The sequence below is a fragment of the Pan troglodytes genome, chromosome 2 (genome assembly GCF_028858775.2).
Source record: "Pan troglodytes isolate AG18354 chromosome 2, NHGRI_mPanTro3-v2.0_pri, whole genome shotgun sequence".
NCBI classification, from domain to species: domain Eukaryota; kingdom Metazoa; phylum Chordata; class Mammalia; order Primates; family Hominidae; genus Pan; species Pan troglodytes.
In genome coordinates this window covers 9,774,305-9,789,134 of record NC_086015.1, presented here as the reverse complement: position 1 = coordinate 9,789,134, position 14,830 = coordinate 9,774,305, and the positions used below count along the sequence as shown (strand labels likewise).

Genomic DNA, 14,830 nt, shown 5'->3' with positions numbered 1-14,830 from the left:
CCACTGCCTTTACCTAGATATAGTTTCAACCCTGTGATAATGAATCCTAGATTTCTTCTCCGAGGATTTCAGAAGTGAGGAAAGGTCTTGCATTTTACCTTCTAAAATTCCACTTTAAGGTCTCATACCCTTCTATGAAAGACTCTAGACCAATGGTGATTACCCTTGTTCTGTATCACAAATTCTGATCAAAAGTTACTGATACTCTTTCAGAAAAATTCACATATGTAGATGCATATAACATGGGGCATATAATTTCAGAGATTTCCCAGTCTTCTAAAACTCTATACATGGATACTTTTACAGGTATTGGAACCGAAGCAAAAACCCATGCCCTAGATCAGAGCTATCCAATGAAAACACAAGGAAAGACACGTGTAATTTTAATTTTCTAGTAGTCAGATTTTTTAAAAGCAAAGAGAAACGGGTGAAATTAAGCTTAATACTATATTTTACTTATCCCAATATAACCAAACTCGTGATTTCAATATGTAATTAATATAAAAAATACTAATAAACCACTTTACCTTATTTTTTCTGTCTTCAAAATCCAGTGTTATATGTGACACCTATAGCACTTCTCAACTGAGGCTATCTACATTTCAAATTCTCAGTAGCCACCTATGCCTGGTGCTACCATATTGGACAGTGCAGCTCTAAAGAAAGAAGTAATGGAAGGTTGTTTTCCTGAACTTCCTCTTTTCCCTTTACAATCCCATTTGCCCTTTGAGCATCGTCTCATTATACAATAATTCACAACTTTTCACCCCATCTCAAGGCAACAGTTATCTCATTGCCTGTCTTCACCTTGCTGTGAAATACTCTTAGCTAGCTGTCATGTGAGCAAGAACTCAAAAACATACTCGTTGGGTTGATCTGTGCAGCAAACCACCAACACACACATTTACCTAGGAAACAAACCTGTACATCCTGTGCACATACCCCAGAACTTCAAAGTTGAAAGAAAGAAAAAAAGAGTTGACATATCTGGTTGTCTAGTGGCTAGAAAAAAAAATTAAAAGAAGGAAAAAAAAGAGTTGACAGATTTTAGAGGAGAAATTGCAAACAGGCTCGGCTCACACACCAACTCTGATCATTTTCTTGTGATGTCCAGTGTTGAGGATTCTGTGTCTACATTTGGACAGTGAGAAAGAATGCCATGATTAGTTAGCCGTGTTCTTTACTGGCATACAGATGGGGATAATATATGAACTACATGTTCTCTGATAAGAGGTATTCACAGTGTATCAAATGTTTCTCAAATAACCCAAAGATGTTAGTCTTCAATAAATTTCAGTCATGTGCACTTAGTAATTATTAATCTATGCTTAGATTTCTGTGGTCTGTTTTTTAAGAAATTTGTAGACTATGCAACAATTAAAATTTATTACTACGAATGTAGATATAGATATTCCTTCAGAAGGAGAGTAAGCTAATTTATGACACAGACAAGAACAGAATTTGGGGAGGGAAAAAAAATAGAGCTAAAGAAAGTTCTATAGCCAAGTTTTTGGACTAGTAAGGATCAGCAATACCATTGGAAACTGTCCTCTGACCCCCACTTTGGGCAACTATAATGTAGGGTTCATCTACCCACTCATTCTTTAATCTAATTCTCATGAAAACCATATAAGGTAGGTTGGAGAAGATAAACCGTCCAATGGTCAAATGAAGATTCTGGAATGAGAAAATGAACAGTGTTCCCAATTTTAGGAGTATTCATGGACCCTGGGGACATTCTTTCCGATAGACTCCAACACCTCTCTCTCAGTATCTTTTCCAAAATGGTGGATATTCATTGTCTAGGGGAGGTTATCCTTTCTACCCTGGTTTATAAGTGTTTCAAGTTAGCAATCCCTCAAATGGCCTTTAGTTCTCAAGAGCAGAATTAGGTACTCAATTGGTTCTAATCATGGTAATTAAATCCATTCTTTTTTTCTCCTGCATGTGAAAGGAGATATTTTCAGGCACCCTCCTCTCCTGCCCCCCATAGGCTGTCAATAAATGAATTTTCTGTTCTGCCCTGTTTTTAGCCCTTTTTCTCAGGTTATGCCAATGAAAAACATAAGTGGAAAGAAACACTTTGGAGTTAAAGAACTAGAAATATTTGCTTCCTGCAAAGCTAACTATAGACCATTCAATGTAATAGAGAAGCAAGCAGAGCCAGATGTCAGCTGGGTTCACTCAGTCCTTCACAATTGAAATAAAATCGCTCAGGGTTCTATCTATCTATTAAATAATGGGACATCCATCTACTCCCTAAAATGCTTTGGAAATTTGAGAGATGGTACATATATTTTTCATAATCATCACTGACTGCAAATTCCTGATTCTAATGAATTATTCCAGTTTACAGATTTCTTAAATGCAGCATTTTTGCTCCAGGACTCTTTATAATAGACCCTACCTCCCAGTTTTACTTCCCCCAATTCTCCCAGCACGGGGCTATGTGTGTAGCAGACAAAGGTTCAGAGCATCAAGCTAAAGAAGAAGTGGTTGAGATTGCAGCAAATAACTTAGAATGGAATGAAAGACATACCTGCTAGGGGGAATACAGGATAAAATTCCATGGGAAATTTTGTTTGACCATCCGTGTTTCTTGGTCTCATCTCTCCTGTCCTCCTTATCCCTTGCTATATGTTCTATCGTGCAAGCACCCATACATTTGTTATGTAGGACAGTTGAACCATTGTTTTTTTCAAGATCTCCTTTAATGATGAGTTAGTCCTTCAAAGTCTCCACCAAAACAACGGGTCTATTTTCTCTCTCTCTCTCTAAACAGTTGCCATTCCCTCCCTAAATATATTTTGCCAGCTCTGTTTAAGTAACAGAAAACCGTATTTACTTTCATCCTGCCTCTGGTCAGTTTCCTCAGAAGCAGCCCCTGAGACAAGGATTTGTGTACAAGTGATTTATTGAGGAAGGGCTCTCCCAGGAGAGACAGACTTTTTCCTTTTCACCCAGGGAAGAGGAAAAAGTTAAGCAAAAATGAGATCTCATGCAAAATTGTTCAGAGGCTATGTTTAGCCTGATTTCACAGGGAAACTCTGGAATATAAGCTATGGCTCAGAGCTGTCCCAAGTAGGCAGCAAGTGTCAGTCTTTGGCTAAGGATCATTGTATTAGTCTGGGTTCTCCAGAGAAACAGAATAGATAGATAGATAGATAGATAGATAGATAGATAGATAGATAGATAAATAGATTGATAGACAAATACAGATATGAAGATAGGTAATAGATTAAATTATCATATTATATATTATATACAGAAATAATATTTATTATAAGGAATTGGCTCATGTGGTTATAAAGATCAAAAAGTCCCAAAATCTGCAGTCAGTGAGCTGGAGACCCAGTAGAGCCAATGGTGAAGTTTCAGTCCGAGTCCAAGTTGAAACAGGAAAAAACAAGTATCCTATCTGAATTAGAGAGAGAGAATTCTCCCTTGCCCAGCCTTCTTGCTCTATTGAAGCCTCAAAGGATAGGATGACGTCTACCCATCCTAGGGAGGGCAATCTGCTTTACTCCGTCCACCAATTCAAATATTAATCTCATCCAGAAACAGCCTCACAGACACTCACAGAATAATGTTTAGCCAAATATCTGAGAACACTGTGGCCCAATCAGGTTGACACATAAACTTAACCATCTCAAGCCCACCCCTTATCAACTTGGCACCTATAGTCATATCCCTAAACCATACATAATCTCCAAATAAAGACAATAACAAGATCCTAATTATGCCAATTATGCCTACCATGATACAACTATCCTGTGTACCACTGAAAATACATTGAACTCTTCTCCAAAGTCATTAAGATGTTTACTCCTCTTTATATCCCCAAACTTTAATATTATGATGTAAAATTAATAATACCTAAATATTATGATATAAATACAATACAGCTTATGTTACATAAGAGGAGAATAGAGGGGTAAGAAAAGTTTTCTAATATATGCATAGATACACACATGTATATCATATGTATACACACCAACATTAATGACAAAATAAGGAGGAAATACTGATGATAATTACAGTCATTTCTTAACTGGTCACATGGTTGTAGCTGGTATTTATACTTACTTTCTTCCACTACAAAATCTGTATTCCCTTTGCCTTCAGCACACAGAAAATTAACCATCACAGTCATCCAGGCACTTCTTGGGCATTTGTGAGTACAAGTTGGCTCAAGTACCCTGATGGAAGTTCTCCAAGGATAGGCCATGAGGGTTAGTTGTTAGAACCAAAATCATCTAGGAAAGGGGTGCACAAACGTGTTAAACAGGAGCTAGGTGAAACACTATTTTTGACAACACCCTGCTTCACAAGATATTTGTAAACTGTTGCAATTTTCTTGGTATCTCTTTCCTCCAAGTTTTCAATACTCTATCATACAGGTACGCAGGTGCCACAATATCCAGGCTTGTCCTTTCTGCTTTGTACTCCTCTCTCCATCTCCTTCCCTGGAAAAATTCACCCCATTCAGGGTCACATAATTCTGGTAATTTGATGTGCCCTATGCAACAGTTAGTGAATCTGATCTTCAAATCCATGGATCTGAATTTTAACATGTGACATTTCCCAGGTAACATTCATACTTTGATTAATGTTTATCCCAGAAAGTATGTTTTAAGGAATTGACACTAAAATGGTGTCAAAATGTAGACAATGTAACACAAAATAGGAGAAACATTTTTGAACAGTTCTCCCATACGTGAACATCTCCAATGGTTTCTTTGAAACAGTAAACACTTTGCACCCATATAGCTAAGCCCTTGGTAGAGGCAGCAAATGTAGTAATAAGAACTATGTGAACTATTAATATTTATCATGGCTTGCTATATGCCAAGCACAGGCATCATGCAAAATAATTGTATCTCATCTAATCCATACAATGACCACCCTATGAGGTAAGCATTACTATCTCCATTTAATAGAAATTGAGGGTTTATAAAAACTGTGGTTTAGAAAATTTAAATAACTCACCAAAAGGTAGGAGCTAAAAAACAGCAGAGCTAAGATTCAAAGTTTGTGATACATGAAACCGAAGCTCTTGCTCTTCTCCACAATGCTATCTTGCCCCCAGGAGTTAATTGATATTACCCTAAAAGTCAAATTGATAACCCAACATCGGGGTAAAGAAAGAAGCAGGAGAATATTGGCACTGCAAGGTCTTCATGAAAACCCTAATGGACAACTCACATGTAAGCTTCTTAGTTACATATAAATGTATGTGTGTGTTGTATGTTGCTTTCTTAATTTCTCTTTCTCTCTCACACACATCCCTACTCTTCGCTTTCATCTCATGGGAATAAAAGATAAACTTAGATAGGAAAGGTAGGTTCAACAGAAGCTTTCTAAGAACACTTCTTAACTCCCCAGTCCTCTATGCTGAGAGAAACTGAAGAAAATAAGAAAACTGCATCCAACTTCTCCATATTTTGTTAAAAGTGTAATCAAAGAAAAACTATCTCTCCAACTTACAGAAAACTGTGTGAACAATTGCATGCTATAAATGCCTATCCACTATGTAATTTCTCAGAACCCAGAAGTTCAGAAAAATAAGTCCATAAATACTATACTGTGAAGAAGAATTGAAGTGTAATGTTTGTTGCTGCTGGGCAGTTGACAACTGCAAAATGATATGTAGACATTGAAAAATGATTTCCAGAGCCCTCTGAAGTGACACCCAAATGATAAATGTTTAATAAGAATCATATCAATGTTAAAGAAATTGATTATCACTGACTGACCTTTCATCTTAAACTGCCCTTTTTTAAATAAATGCCTTAAATATTTCAAAGAGAGCATTACAATATAGTTTATTTGTGGCCTTTAATCCTCTTCATGAAAACCTTTCATTTTGATGAACGGCAAACGGAGAAAATACAGAACCTGATTGCGGGTATTTCACTGATGTCTCCATCTGCATGAACTCTGAGCCACAATTACCAGTGCTGTGAGATTGGAGGTTGTTGCTTATCCATTTGAGATTCTTGCAGTGATTAAGAAAAAAAAAAAAAGACTATCATTTTTTTTCATTTTTAATGAGACTTCATGGTTTGAGAGATCTGGAAACAACAGTTGAAACTAAAGTTCTCCTATATAGACAAAACATTCTTATTTCTTAAGGTTAATCAGGACACTTATAACTAATATTTTCCCTCTAGAAGGAAAATGTAACTTAACACTGCAAACAATCAAGTGGAGATAGGTAGTCATGTTCCTTAGTCTTAGCTGGAATTTGAAGACCACAAAAAGTCTGAATAGGGGTGTGTGTTGGGGGATGGAGGAACAGGTAAAGAAGAAAGGAGGTTTAGATCTTCTGGTATTTTAACAAACATAAGTTTGAGTTTTCCCAAGCTCTGTATTCAACTGTGTTCCAGGTACTCTGATTGCATAACAAACTATTGTCAAATGTCATGTTATAGGGTAACTACTTATTATGTTCATGATTTCTGCAAATCAGGAACTCAAGACACGGCAGGCATGGTTGTCTCTGCTCCAGATTACTACACCTTAATGGAAGACGTGAAGGCTGAGAGTCAGGAGGCAAGACATTTTTCTGTAAAGAGCCAGAGAGTAAGTATTCTTGGCTTTGCAGGGCATAGTCTCTGCCATGACTACCGATTTCTGCTATTGCAGGGTAGTAGAAGCCATTGATCATATGTAAATGAATGAACATAATATGTGCCAATAAAACTTTATTTACGAAAACAAGCCGCTGGCTGGATGTCGCTCCCTGGAGCCCTGAATGCTCATTTGCCAGCATGTCAGGAGGTTAATGAGAGCTGTCACTAGTGGCAGGGGCTGGGGGGTCTCAGTTCTTCTGTGTATGGACAACTCCGTGTAGGCTCACTGTAAGTTCTTCATGAAAACCCTAATGGACAACTCACATGTAAGCTTCTTAGTTACATATAAGTGTGTGTGTGGGGGGGGGGGGGTACACCGCTTTCTTTATTGCTCTTTCTCTCACACATACATCCCTACTCTTCACTTTCATCTCATGGGAATAAAAGATAAACTTAGATAGGAAAGGCAGGTTCAACAGAAGCTTTCTAAGAACACTTCTTAACTCCCCAGTCCTCTATGCTAAGAGAAACGGAAGAAAATTAGTAAACTACTTCATATTTTACATTTGAGATAGTTTGGCCTTCCTGTCATCAAAGAGTCTGGGATCCAAGGATGTGAGTCCTAAAAGAGAGAGAAAGAAAGAGAGCATCAAATGGAAGTTATATGACCGAGTCTCCAATATCATGCAGCATGACTTCTATCACATTCTATTCATTGAAGCAGTCACTAAGTCCAACCTGGGTTCGAAGAGACAGGGAAGAGACTCTGTCTCTCACTGGGGAGCATCAGGGTTCCAGAAGTGCTTGTAGATTGGAAATATTGATCTGGCTATTTTTGGAAAGTACAGCTTTACACCGTCTCACTCAAAACACCAACACATTTTAATGAGATACTTGCCAAGTCCCATAGTAGACAACAGGTAAATAAAAGTTAGTATCTGCCTCAGAAAAGATCACAACAGGGTGAAAAGACAGCTTTGCAAAAAGATTTTCAAAGATAATATATTACAGAGATTCGAACCAAAAAAAAAAAAAAAAAAAAAACATGGAGGAACGACAAATAAATGCTACCAACATAGATTTAAGATGTAACATTTATGCTAGGTCTAGAAGAAATGTCAGCAAACTATAGCCCATAGTCCCATCTGACCTGCTGCTTATTCTTGTTAAATAAAGTTTTATTGGAACACAGCACACTCATTTGTTTATGTACTGTCTATGGCTGCTTTTGCATTACAACAGTAGAGGTGAGTAGTTGCAACAGAGACTGTCCCACGAAGATGAAAATGTTTCCTTTCTGGCACATTACTCAAAAAGTTTGCCAACCCTAGGTGGTCTAAAGAAGAAGTTTGCCAGGAAACTGAGGGGAAGGGAAAGAGGGAAAAGCTTGTACAAATGTGGAAAGTCACCAACAGGCCTGGGTCCTACTCAGAGTCTATTGACTCTATTAACCAAGAACTGTGCAAGTTTTTCCTTCTTCAGGACAATGTTCATATATTTTATTTATGCAGGAGCAATGAACACTTATCGGCTTGTGGGCTAGACTTCATCTGTGTACAGAAAAGGATTCAGAGACTCACAGGAACAAGGAAGAGGGGAAAGGAGGGGAAGGGAGAGAGGGGAGGGAAAGGGAGAGAGGGGATGGGAGGGGAAGGGAGAGAGGGGAGGGGAAGGGAGAGAGGGGAGGGGAGGGGAAGGGAGAGAGGGGAGGGGAGGGGAAGAGAAGGGAGAGAGGGGAGGGGAGGGGAAGAGAAGGGAGAGAGGGGAGGGGAGGGGAAGGGAAGGGAGAGAGGGGAGGGGAGGGGAAGGGAGAGAGGAGGGGGAGGGGAGGGGGGGAGGGGAGGGGAGGGGAGGGGGAAACATATCTGTTAGATACTTGCATCTTGGATTTTGTCTTCCTTCCAAAAAGCAAAAAGGTTTTTGTTGATTTTGGCAAGAACCAAATCACATTTTCCCCTATCTTTTCATTCCCCTTGTTTCTTGTTTTTTTTTTTTCCTCTCCCCAACCCCCACCCCCCACAAAAAAATAGAAAGATATTTGTAAAGATAGCATGAGTTCTGCAATCAGAATGGACAGATATAAACCCCATCTCTACTACATACTATGGTATAATCTCAGGCGGGCAATTCACTAAATTTTTCTATGCCTCAATTTCTTCCTCTCTGAAGGAATAATATTAGTATATTATTTAGATATTAAACATTTAAGGCATAGTGCCTGGCTTTAAACAAGCATGAAATAAATGTAGCTTTTATCTCACTGCATTCTACCCCTTTCACCCTGTGGACCACACAAAGTCTAGTAGAACAGAGATTTTTCCTTCTGTCAGGAAGTTAACCAGGCCATCAGGTTATTAACTCAATATATTTTCCCCTTATCCCTTTACTAAAAAATCATGAGTTATCTCTTTAGTAAGCCTTCCCACTTTACAACCTGTGCTGCCCCCTCAGGTTCTCAATGGTGGCAACATCTCTTCTCTGAAAAGATGGAAAGTGCTTTAACATGAACTAGACGCTCTGCCTCCTCTCCAAGCCCACCTTGGTCATCCTCATGGCTTCCCTTTAGTTTTACCATCCTCACCTCTTGGTTCTTCTCTTTCACGTACTCTGCTCCTTCCACCCCTCAGTATTCAACTCCTTGACTCCAAAACTCTCTTGAAGACTCAATGCAAATGACCCTTTCTCAAAGCAACTGTGACCTCTTATGCTAAATTAGATAACAGCCCCTCTTGCCCTCTCTCACAGAACCAATTTCCAATTTAAAAAAATTTATTTATAGCCGGGCTCGGTGGCTTACGCCAGCAATTTGGGAGGCTAAGGCGGGCAGATCACCTGAGGTCAGGATTTCGAGACTAGCCTGGCCAACATGGTGGAACCCCTGTCTCTACCAAAAATACAAAAATTAGCTGGGCGTGGTGGCATGTATGTAATCCCAGCTACTCAGGAGGCTGAGGCAGGAGAATCACTTGAAACCTGGAGGCGGAGGTTGCAGAGCCAAGATCATGCCACTGCACTCCAGCCTGGGTGACAGAGTGAGACTCCATCTCAAAAAAAAAAAAAAAAATTGGCCGGGCGCAGTGGCTCACACCTATAATCTCAGCACTTTGGGAAGCCAATGCAGGTGGATCACGAGATCAGAAGATTGAGACCATCCTGGCCAACATGGTGAAACCCCGTCTCTACTAAAAATACAAAAATTAGCTGGGCGAGGTGGTGCACGCCTGTAGTCCCAGCTACTCAGGAGGGTGAGGCAGCAGAATCACCTGAACCCAGGAGGCAGAGGTTGCAGTGAGCCAAGATCGCACCACTACGCTCCAGCCTGGCCACAGAGCAAGACTCCATCTCAAAAAAAAAAAAAAAAAAAAAAGAATTATTTATTGCACTTAACAAAATGAACAGTCATATATCTATATGTGTGTTAATTAATGTTGGTGTTTCTCACTAGAGCAGGGATTGATAAACATCAGCCTGTGGCCAAATCTGGCCCAATGCCTGCTTTTGTACAGCCTGCAAGCTAAGAATGGTAACATTTTAAGTGTTATCTATGTACCTACATAAATCATTTTCCTCTTGGCCCAGAAGTCTAACATATTTACTATGTGGTCCTTTGCAGAAAAGGCTTGTTGATCCCTGCACTAAGTTAGGTGCTTTTACTTCTCTTTTTTTTTTTTTTTTTTTGAGATGGAGTTTCACTCTTGTTGCCCAGGCTGGAATGCAATGGCGCAATCTCAGCTCACTGCAACCTCTGCCTCCTGGGTTCAAGCAATGCTCCTGCCTCAGCCTCCCGAGTAGCCAGGATTACAAGCGTGTGCCAACACACGTCCGGTTAATTTTTGTATTATTAGTACAGGCGGGGTTTCACCATGTCGGTCAGGCTGGTCTTAAACTTTTGACCTCAGGTAATCCACCTACCTCAGCCTCCCAAAGTGTTGGGATTACAGGCGTGAGCCACCAGACCCGGCCTTGTTTTTTTTTTTTTTTTTTTTTTTTTTTCAATTCCAACATGTCCAGCACTTAAAAGTGTCTCTTCCAGAGTAAAAATACATAATACAGAGAGATGAGAAAATAATAATTTTGACATATTAAAGCTCTCATTTTGAGCACACTGTGTACAGGGCATCACGTGTTGAAGGAATGCGGATTGTATGAACAGAGAACAAAGAGTTTTAACCCAAGGCATAGCTGACTGGTGTCATCTCTGAAGGAACACACCTTGAAGTCTAAGTATGAAACATAAACCTGTGATCTGGGGGGACGTTCACTCTATGCCTCTGCTCTTCTGCTCTGAAAATCTTTGCTTCCTGCTAAGATGCCATGTCCCTTTCTTGCCTCCAGTTCTACTCATTCTTTCTCCTGCATCCTTCTCCATTTGCTCTGTCTCTCTTTGATCCTTGATCTGTCTGTCTGAATACCATCCCTTATTCCAAAGTCTTTCTCTCAAGCTTTGGAGGGCACCTTCTAGTTAAGTGCTGGGTAATAAAGTCATACTCAGTCTGTTCAAATCCTTTAAGACCATGGTTCTCTAGTACAGTCCCAGGGCCAGAATTATCACCGTCTGGGACATTGTCAGAAATGCAAAATCTCAGGCCCCAACCCCAGCCTGGCTGAATTAGAAACTCAGCAAGCCATGGGGGCAGCAGGGGACAGCAATCTGTGATGTAACACAGATTTTTGCTTGCTTGCTTTAATGAATGAATGAACCCATTCATCTATCCATGCATCCATTCCCCAGGCCACTCCCTGGAGCAGCCAGAAATGAAAATTATTCTTGTATCTTCACAGTCCAGGTCACTGACCAGGCCTATGCTGGAATAGCCAACAGTTCAATAGCTTTCTAGTAGAACAATACTTTGTTATAGGTATATTATTGAATGAAATAATTAAAGAAATAAAAACACTAACTAGGACATCACATCATAAAGGAAAGAAGAGAAAAGAAAAATTGTTTAAGATATCAACAAAAGCAAAATCAAAAGAAACCAATTAAAATAAGCCTTCAATTTTCACTATCATCTGTACTTTGCAAACTAATCCCCCTGATTCATATTTGTCTAAAACCTTACGTATTCACAATTCACCAGGAAACAGAAAAGGCATTCCCTTCAGCTTAGGAATATGGTCATTTCAATAACTTAAAGAAAAACTGTATCAGGTTAAAAAATATATACCTGCCATTTGCATGAATATATTAGTCCCACTTGGTCTCCCAGTTGCTTTTTCCAAGTTTCTAAAATATTAATTTTATAAATATCCTCTTCATCGGGATGGAATTTTTGTTTTTGAGCATATAACATCACCATTAAAATCTCCTGGGGAACTAAGCAATGTATTTGCCGGGAAAATCATCATTTTAATAACCCAACATGAGGGACGTTCTGCAAAAAATACACACCTGGCAGGCGTATGAACGTGACAAGTGTCTTCTATTTCCTAGATGGAATCGAATCAAATAGTATTCTTAAATTCACCCACGATTGGAGGGGAGGGGTACAGAGGCAGGGCAACGGAAGTATTATCTTGTAAACAAGTGATAACTAGTAACATTGAATTGGCCTTGGTTTACTGTAAACACTTTAATTCGAGTTGTCTCTGCCAAGTAACCACACTCTCATAACCATTGGAGGAATAATCAACCTTCAGATTAACACTCCTGTTTAGAAATGAACGAGTAAAACTCATACAGAAATGGGAACACAACTGGAATGACCTCCCAAAGGGTAGCAGAGTTTAGCCAAGCCTCCTAATGTTGCTTGTCCGTAGCACCATGCCATCTGACAAAAACACAGGGACGGGGTCGGTCTCCGTGAAAGTTGTGCAAATGGATTCCTGGGCCCTCCTTCCCCTCCCTTGCCCACCCACCCAGGCTGACCTCACACTGTCCTCTACAAACCCGTTCAGTGCAGTCTCTGGGCCTTTGTTCATCGTGGTCCCTCCTCAAAAATGTCATTCATTGCTCCTAGGCTTATCCGTGAGCAGTTTCCCTTCCCCAGGAAACTTTTCTCAGTGAGACTAGGCCAGTGCTTCTTAGTCTATGGTGATTAACCAGTTATTTGTTTCTTTATTATTTTAATCTTCAATTCATCACAGATCAGTAATTTTCTGAAACCCAATTAAGATTAACTACTAGAAAAATTATATTTAAGAAGGCACATAAATACGTGTCCAATTTTTTAAATTATATCAACAGACATAAATTACTCTGTTCAATGGTTATAAATGTTTCTCCATGCTTCCTATCCACTTTTGTGCAGATTAGCATGACACAGTTTATAAACCAATACAAGCTCATCAACCACATTTTGAGTGGCTCTGTTCTAGGTAATGCTGATATTGTCTTCCTCTCCCCTCTATTAACTATAAACATTTTGGCAACTTCTCACTCAGTTATTAGATCTCCTGAATATGTCATATAATACTAGGTAGGGTGCAACTCTTAAACAAAGACTGTCTCACTAAAGTTTTAGTCAAAGGATTTGTTATCTGGCCTAACTTCAGTAATCCAAAACAAAATAAAACAAAACATTTTCCTCCCCCAGTGTATTAACCAGACTCAGAAATATATAATTCCAGTCCAGATAAAGGGTAATTATTTACCCTCTGATTCAGTGAATGTTCTCTCTACTACTACCCAAGGCAAGTTCTGAAAACACAAGTTCCACAAGAGGCTGAACTAAAAGAAGGCTTATGAATATTTGATGATACCTTTGTCACACCAGATATCAGCAGATTAAGTATCCTGAGAATGCATACGATAAGGCAGTTTAACTTATATAGGTCTGGGGATTTTTACACATTTTTTGACAACAGCTTTTTAGCATTGATAAGTTATATTTTAAGCATAGCACAAATAGCATCCTTTGGGATGTGACATTCTCATGAAATGCCAGTTTTCTGAGCAGTCACTGTTTGCAGAGTACTAGGTACTAGGAACATGCAAAGATGAGTGAAACATATTCTCTGTGTTCAAGGAGATAATGATATCTATCTTAGGGTTCTCCATAGAAACAGAACCAACAGGTTGTGTAGATAAACAGACAGATTTGTTTTAAGAACCTGGCTCACGTGATCATGCAGGCTTGCGCGTTTCAGTCTGCAGGAACGGCTAGCAGGCTGGAGAGCTGAGAAAAGCCAACGTTGCAGCTCAAGTCTGAGTATCATCTGCTGCAACATTCCCTCTTACTTAGGGAATTTCAGCCTTCTGTTCTATTCAGGCCTTCAACTGATTACATGAGGCCCACCCACAGTACAGAAGGCAATCTGCTTTACTCCATCAATTTCAATGTTAGTCTCATCTAAAAACAGCCTCATAGAAACATTCAGAATAATGTTGGGTCAAATATCTGGGCACTATATCTTAGCCAAGCTGACAAATAAAACTAGTCATCATAATATCCTAATTAGAGCCACAAACCATGCATACAAAAGACAATAATGCAAAGGAGAAAGGATTAAGAGCCAAAGAATGGCATGAAGTTCCTCACAGCTTCCTCCCATTGCTTTTAGGATATAGACCAAATTCTTGACATGACCTTCAAGGCTTTGCATAATTTTGGGCCCAGTTCCCTGTCTAGCCATGTCTAGCTTCACTCTATCTCTGGCTTTCTGAATTACAGCCACCTGTCTTTCTTCCATTGCCTCAATCATTCCATATCCTCTCCAGTCACTAAGCTTAAATCTGGCCCCCTCTATCTGGAACACTTCCTCATGCCCCACCACCTCTCTATAGCCTTTTAACTTTGACCTGCTACTTATCCTATGCTCTCAGCTGAAACTTTACCTCCTCAGAGAATCCTCTCTGACCTTGAGCCCAAGAGCCTAGTCAGTCCCAGAGTCCTTTACTTTCTCATTAAACTGTGATCCTTTTCTTCATTGCACTAACACCAATGTATAACGATAGATTCCTGACTGTGATTAGTTGATAATCGCCCGTCTCCCTCCACTAGATTGCAAGTCCGGTAAGAACTAAGACTCTCAGGTTTTGCCCACCATGGCAACCTCTGTGCCTCACTCACCATTTTGTTCCTAGAACAGCAGGCACCTAATAAATACGTGTTGATTAACTGTCTGACTGAATGAATGAATGAACTTCAGAAACAAAACATAAAACGTCCCATAGATTTGCACAGTTGTTCAGGATGAAAGAAAGGGAAGAGAGAAAGCTAGAATAAAATGGGATTTATATATTAAAATTATAAGTAGCAGTTCTTTCTCATTTATCCGTAACCATTTACCACCAAAGGAAGACACAGAAGAGT

At 39.5% G+C, this 14,830-nt stretch overlaps 1 long non-coding RNA gene across 2 annotated transcripts in view; it reads right to left on the bottom strand.

The window, feature by feature from the left end:
• Positions 1–5,817: 5,817 nt before the first annotated feature.
• Positions 5,818–14,830, bottom strand: part of LOC107970548 (uncharacterized) — a 58,336-nt gene continuing 49,323 nt past the window's right edge. Inside the window, exons 2-3 of one of the 2 annotated variants that reach the window (XR_001713147.2) lie at positions 7,140–7,197; positions 5,818–5,998 (exon numbers count right to left, since the gene is read on the bottom strand). This is a non-coding gene — a long non-coding RNA (uncharacterized LOC107970548). Of the gene's footprint in view, positions 5,999–6,667; positions 6,884–7,139; positions 7,198–14,830 lie in introns of those variants that run through there. The other variant, XR_001713146.3, reaches the window with a different exon arrangement.